Genomic DNA, 6807 nt, shown 5'->3' with positions numbered 1-6807 from the left:
GGTAAATAATTCTTTTCATCCTTCCCTTTACCCTTAACTTTCTTCTTTGACGCATCTTTGGCCTTTCCCTTTCCCTTGCTCTTCTCCTTCCCTTTTTTCGAAACACTTTCATCTTCTATTCTCGGCTCCTTCCCCTTTCTAACCTTTTCTTGAGGCCACAATTCTGGACGAATCCCCATCTCTTTCAAATCTAACCGTGCACCCTTTCCGTCCTTTATTTTGCCTGGGATATTCATAAGCGTCCCCAAAAGAGCATCACACACATTCTTCTCTATATGCATCACATCAAGACAATGCCTAACGTCATGTTCTCTCCAGTACGACAGCTTCCAAAAGATTGATTCTTTCTTAAACAGAGCAGCTGAGACCACAGTTTTTTCTGATTTTCCAAACACCGTTTGTATCCCTTTCACCCGAGCACTAATCTCAGCACCAGTCAATGGTCTAGGCGCAGTATCCAGTTCCACGGTTCCATCGAAAGCCTTTTTCTGCCTACGGTACGGGTGATCACGCCTAAGGAACCTTCGAGTCCGTAGGTACACATCTTTGTGAGAATGAGTCAGGTATACGCTTGATGTGTCATCAATACATATGGGGCATGCTTTTTTCCCTTTGACCTTGTACCCACACAAGTTGCCATATGCAGGGAAGTCATTCATGGTCCACATAAGGGCTGCACGCAATGTGAACATCTCGTTCTGATGAGCATCAAAAACGGAAACCCCTTCGTCCCACATCTTTCTCAAGTCGTCAATAAGCGGTGCAAGGTAAACATTTATGTCGTTTCCAGGTTTCTTAGGACCAGTTATTAGCAATGAAAGCATTACATACTTACATTTCATGCACAGCCAATGAGGCAAATTATAAATCACTAAAAGTACCGGCCATGTGCTGTGTTGGGTACTAAGAGTGCCAAATGGATTCATCCCGTCCGTGCACAACCCAAGCCTTAAATTTCTGACTTCATTACCAAATTCCTCAAACTTCAAATCAATGTTCTTCCACTGTGGAGAGTCAGCTGGATGCTTCAGCATTCTGTTTTTCTTTCTTCCCTCTGCATGCCACCTCAAGTTTTTAGCGTCTTTTGGTATTGAGAACAGACGCTTAAACCTTGGAATAATGGGAAGATACCACAACACCTTAGCAGGAGGTCCCTCCGTGCCAGGATTGCAACTCATGCGCTTGTACCGCGACCGCTTGCATCGTGGACACTCCTGCAGTTTTTCATACTCATTTCGATACAAAATACAGTCATTAGAACATGCATGTATCTTCTTATACTCCAAACCAAAGGGACACATGAGCTTCTATGCGTAATAATAAGACTTAGGAATTTCATTCCCATCAGGCAACATATCACTTAATGCGGTCAACAAAGAAGTAAAACTGATGTCCGTCCACCCATGCTTCGACTTAATGTTGAAAAGTGTTAGCACGGCCGATAGTTTGGAGTATTTTTGTCACCCGGGATACAAAGGCTTTTTGGAAGCCTCCGATAATAATTCAAACACTTCACCTTCAACACCTTGCAACATCTCATCCACTTGTTCATCCTCGACCTCATCCGCCTGATCTTCATCGGCTCCATCCTCACCATTATCAACAATATACTCATCATTCTCGTATTCCTCGTCCACATGAATCTCAGTGCTTCTAACACGCACATCATTCCGATCAAGATCCCCACTGTACTCTCCACTTTCTCCGTGCCAAATCCACACATGGTAAAATTGCCTAAACCCACGACATAATACATGATCTCTAATGATTTCAACACTATAGACCACATTCACACAATTAAAATCAACACAAGGACAATAAAGGCCTTTGCCTCCCAGTGTGCGTTGATAAGCTAAAGCCCTCTCGCAAAAATCTTGAACCCCATTCCAAAATTCCAATGTATCGCGTCTACCATACATCCAACCACGATCCTTCTCCATTTAGTAAATTGTCTCTAAACATATATATAGCACCATATAATTTTAATGTGTAAGTGCTACATATTTTATGTAAATCAAATTCAAGTACAAAACGTGAATATACCATTCATATAGTGAAAAAAATGCATGTTTCCAAAGGGTCCTTATCACTCCAACCTAACCCATCCTTGAATGTCTACTCTCACTAGTGAATGTATGTCAACTTTCCAATTTTAAGGAAAATCCGGCAGCATTTCCCCCTAGTTCTCCAAGTACACGATGTAGATAATTAATTACCCACATATGTACCCAGAGAACATAGTGAGGAAATGGTAAGCCAAGATGTTCCTTAAAATCGAAAAGAAAACATACATTCACCACCTAAGTAAGAGTACACATTCAAGAACAGTCCCAACCGGGGACTATTCAAGACTTTCTCCTAATGAGAAAGCCTTGAACGGGTATCTAGGCATATGATGATGCAATTCAAGTATTCTATATATTGTTGTATTTATTTGCAATTAAACAATACACAAGTTGCAATTTCATGAATAAACTTTTATTAAATGGATGAATAGAAAGAAATATAGCTAAGTAAAGTTTAGTAGTCATACCAATATAGCAACTACCCACTTGAGCTCAATATGTAGTCCTCAAGCTAATTAAACTCTTGCTTCAATTCACATATGAATCTATATATTAAAAAAACAAAAATTAGCAACGTCACTAATTCTCTAATATATTCACAAATCTCTAATGTATTCACAATTCTCTAATTTATTCACAACTAATTAAGTGGCAATATCACTATTTCTCTAATTTATGCACAATTCTCTAATTTAATCACAATTCTCTAAATTATTCACAAATCTATAATGTAATCACAATTCTCTAATTTATTCACAATTTTCTAATTTATTCACAACTAATTAGAAGCAAGGTCACTAATTCTTTAATATATTCACAATTACCCATTAAAACAACCTAAAATTACACATTAAAACATACAAAAACTCAACTAATTAAGTAACATTTTTACTAATCTCTATTATATTCATAATTACTCATTAAATCAACCTCAAAATAACCCATTAAAACATACAAATTTTTCAACTAAGGAACAAGGTAATGCAAAATTACTCTAATCTATAATATGTATTCAAAATTACTCTAAACATACAAAATTACTCTAATGTATAATATGTATTCAAAATTTCTAAATAAACAACCAATGCAAAAATTTAAAAAATTAGGTAAAATTATATACATTCCTTGACTTTAATTTTCTTAACAATAATTGTTCAAAATGCTATTGAAAATAATAGAATTACATATTTCAAAATAATTGTTCAATTTTTAACAAAAAAATAAAAACTTACCCTAAATTAGTTGGAAGACTGTGCGCGCTGGTGGAGGTGGAGGCGTGCTGCTGTACGTGTTGATGGAGGTGGAGGCGTGCTGCTGTACGCGGAGATGGAGGCGGTGCGCGCTGGTGGAGGTGGAGGCGGTGCGTGCTGCTGTACGTGTTTCGAACAGAGAAGGGCGGTGGAGGCTGGTGAAAGACAGAGAAGGGCAGGGTAGGGAAAAGACAAGGGCAGGGGAGAATTAACGGCGGTGGTTTTCGACAATGTTGGTGGCCGGTGAAGGTGGAGGCTGTGGTGGAGGGAAAAGAGGGAGGTTTCTTGAGAAATCGTCTCCAATGACACAGTATTGTGAAGTGGGGAAGTCAAAAGGAATGAAAGAGAAAGAGAGGAAGGAGAAAAAAATAAAGCAAAAGGCCGCGTTTTTTTTTTTGACAGAGCACCGGTTTAATTGGCACCGGTTCAAACCGGTGCCTTTTATATTTTTGGCACCGGTTTAAGTTGAACCGGTGCCTTTTCCCTTTTTTTCAAAACCCGCCCAATTTTGGGCCGATTTTTGGCACCGGTTTGGGCTGAACCGGTGCCATATGGGGGGTGCCAAATGCAATTTTTCTACTAGTGTATAAGTGTATAGCTTAATAACTATCCATATATACATGGGTTGGTCTATATGATACATATTCTATTGTTCGCAATACATATTTGAGAAGCTATTGTGTGCGGATGCCTGTACATATGCAAATTTATGTGCGGATGGCTTGGCTAATATGTTTTACTTGTTGGCTTATATGTTTCATGTGTTAGCTGATATGTTTCATTTGTTGGCTGATATGATTTTTGTGTTGGTCAGTATATATATATATATAAGAGAGAGAGAGAGAGAGAGGGATCCGGTGAGAATAGGCACATATGTGAGAATTCATACTCTTATACGAGAACTGATTTTAAATTTAGAACATGTGTCTCAAATTAAAAATTAGAACGTACATATGAGTAATAATTTAGAAGTGAGTAATAATTTAGAACATCTGATTTAAGAGTTAAAACATGTGAGTAAAAATTTAGAACAGCATACTTAACTTTCTGTAGCATAGCGTTTAGAACAAAATGCCTAGAAATTTGAAACCTAGACTCAATGATTCTTAACATATATAATAGTTCTTAGAAGAATAAACTTAGCTTTTCAAAATACGGAATATAGTTTTAATTGGAACATGATATTCAAATTTTAAAACCTTGAACTCAAAAACAAATCTGAACATATATGCAATATTTTTTAGAACATATGCAACATATTTTAGAACATATGTAACAGTTTTTATAACATACTTAAAATTTTTAGAACATAGTTCGTTAATATTGAACAAGAATTGAAATTCGATTTTTACAACAATCGATTCGAAATTAGTTTATTATTGATTTCCAAGGTAACAAAAACATATGAATTGTTGTTTAGTTTATTATATTCAATTAAAAATCCTTGCAATTTCAAACTCTATTTGTCCAATTTGATTGATTTGGATGGAAAAAAATTTTGATTTCACATATTAAACTGTCAATTAAGCTTCACAACTTGAATTCTTGACTACAATTGTTCAAAAGTTGATACAAAACACATGAATTCTTGACTACAATTGTTCAAAAGTTGATACAAAACACATGAATTCTTGAGCATGTGGTGATGCTGGTCGTCGTGGAGAGGAGAGAGAGTGTTGGACATGATGTCGGGGAGAAGAGCAAGAAAGAGTGATGGTGGCGGAGGTGACGACATAAAGGATATGAAACAGGCGGTGGTGATGATAGAAGAACTAGAGATTGGATAGTGTTGGTGAGGAGAGGAGAGAGAATGTTGAGGTTGAAGATGATGGGTTTAATTTATTTTCAGAACATCTACCTTAACATATTAGAACATAGATGTGTTCTCACATATAAAGTTTTCTCACATAAGAGAGGTGTTCTCACATGAGCCTCTCCCTATATATATATATATACATAATGTCATTTTAGTTATGTAATATTAGTTTAGTTTAGCTTATATAATTTGTGAGTTTAGTTTAATTTATATATGTAGTATATATCATGTTAGTTTAGTTATATATTCATGATTATTTACTTAATATATTATAATACACACCAAAATTATATTCCTGCTCAACACAAGCTTTGGCTTAGTTTAGTTGTAAGTTATTCTGACCTCCATACTCTTGTTTTTCTTTTCTTTTTTTATTATTTGAATAATTAAGGTTTTTTTATAATTAATTCTTGTCCTTTATTCATACAATTTCTACAAAATGAACTTTGTTGATTATAGTAATTTATCCATTTTAAATCCATTATTATTCTCCTTCTCCCATCTTAATCTCCTGATATCCACATACTTCATTTTCATACACTTCATAATAACATATTGCTAACATTAGGGTTTGTGTGTATGTGTGTGTGTAACCTACTAGGTAAAAATGCAACAAGAAAATAAGAAGGCATGGTTTAATTTGTTCTCGTGATAGCTATATGGGTCATCCGATCCTTCAATATGTTAATGCAGCTGGTGTAACCTTCAAACTCAAACAAATACCTATAAAGAGTACTTATACCACCTTTCTGCAAAGTATACGCAACCAAGCTAAAGATCCTGCAAGCTTAGTGTACGAAGGAATTTCGATCAGAGCACCAACCAACCCAGATACATATCTTTTGGTAAACCTTGATATTAGAGATATGAGATATCGGAAAATATATGTATGATATATTTAACACTTGAAGCTGAAAAAATTAAATATAAGATATCCATTACACTTGCTCTAAGTAGAAACAATTTATATGTAGTGACCTTTGCTGATAAATTTGGAGGTAAGGTACGTGGGAATTTATTTCCTCATCTTAACATTAAGAAAAATAAGACGTAAAGATTTTTTTTTTTCCAGATGTTGAGGATATTGAAAGCAATGCTGGTAGTAAATACGATTAACATTTCCGTTATGGTTTGAGAACCTTAAAACTTACATGAAGAAGGTATATGGGATGGATACTAAGGCCAAAGATTATAGCAAAACTGAAGCTCAGTTCTTTCTCATCGCGATCCAAATGGTTATAGAGGCAACACGATTTAAGTACATCCACGAGAAAGTTATCCTTACGACACCTCCTAACAATTATAAAATGTTGTAACAACTAAGGAAAAATTTTAAAAGGCATTCGGAACGCTGCTAATAATGTCATCTAATACCCTGATGGTAAGACATAAACAGTTACAAAAGTGAGTGATATAGAAAATGATATGGGACTCCTAAAGTACGTTAAGTAATATGGTACTACATACCCCTCCGATTAGTTTTTTTTTTTTTAACTTTGAAATTTTTTGCCTTGCGCACAAAAAGGTTTCATATTTAATTTAAATAAAAAATGAGTCGGATTCGGATTTTAATATATATTATATAAAATATATAATATATATTAATATATATTATGTTTGGGTACATTATATTTGTAAATCGAACTCGTAAATTGTTTCTCCAAGATAAATAATT

General features: G+C 35.1%; 1 pseudogene; it reads left to right on the top strand.

The window, feature by feature from the left end:
• The first annotated feature begins 5739 nt into the window (after positions 1-5739).
• On the top strand, positions 5740-6584 carry LOC145559313 (antiviral protein alpha-like; annotated as a pseudogene).
• Positions 6585-6807: the final 223 nt, after the last annotated feature.

Source organism: Chenopodium album, chromosome 9 (assembly GCF_948465745.1).
Source record: "Chenopodium album chromosome 9, dcCheAlbu1.1, whole genome shotgun sequence".
In the NCBI taxonomy this organism is placed as follows: Eukaryota; Viridiplantae; Streptophyta; class Magnoliopsida; order Caryophyllales; family Amaranthaceae; genus Chenopodium; species Chenopodium album.
The sequence above is the reverse complement of the archived record's forward strand: the minus strand, read 5'-3'. Positions and strand labels throughout refer to the sequence as shown.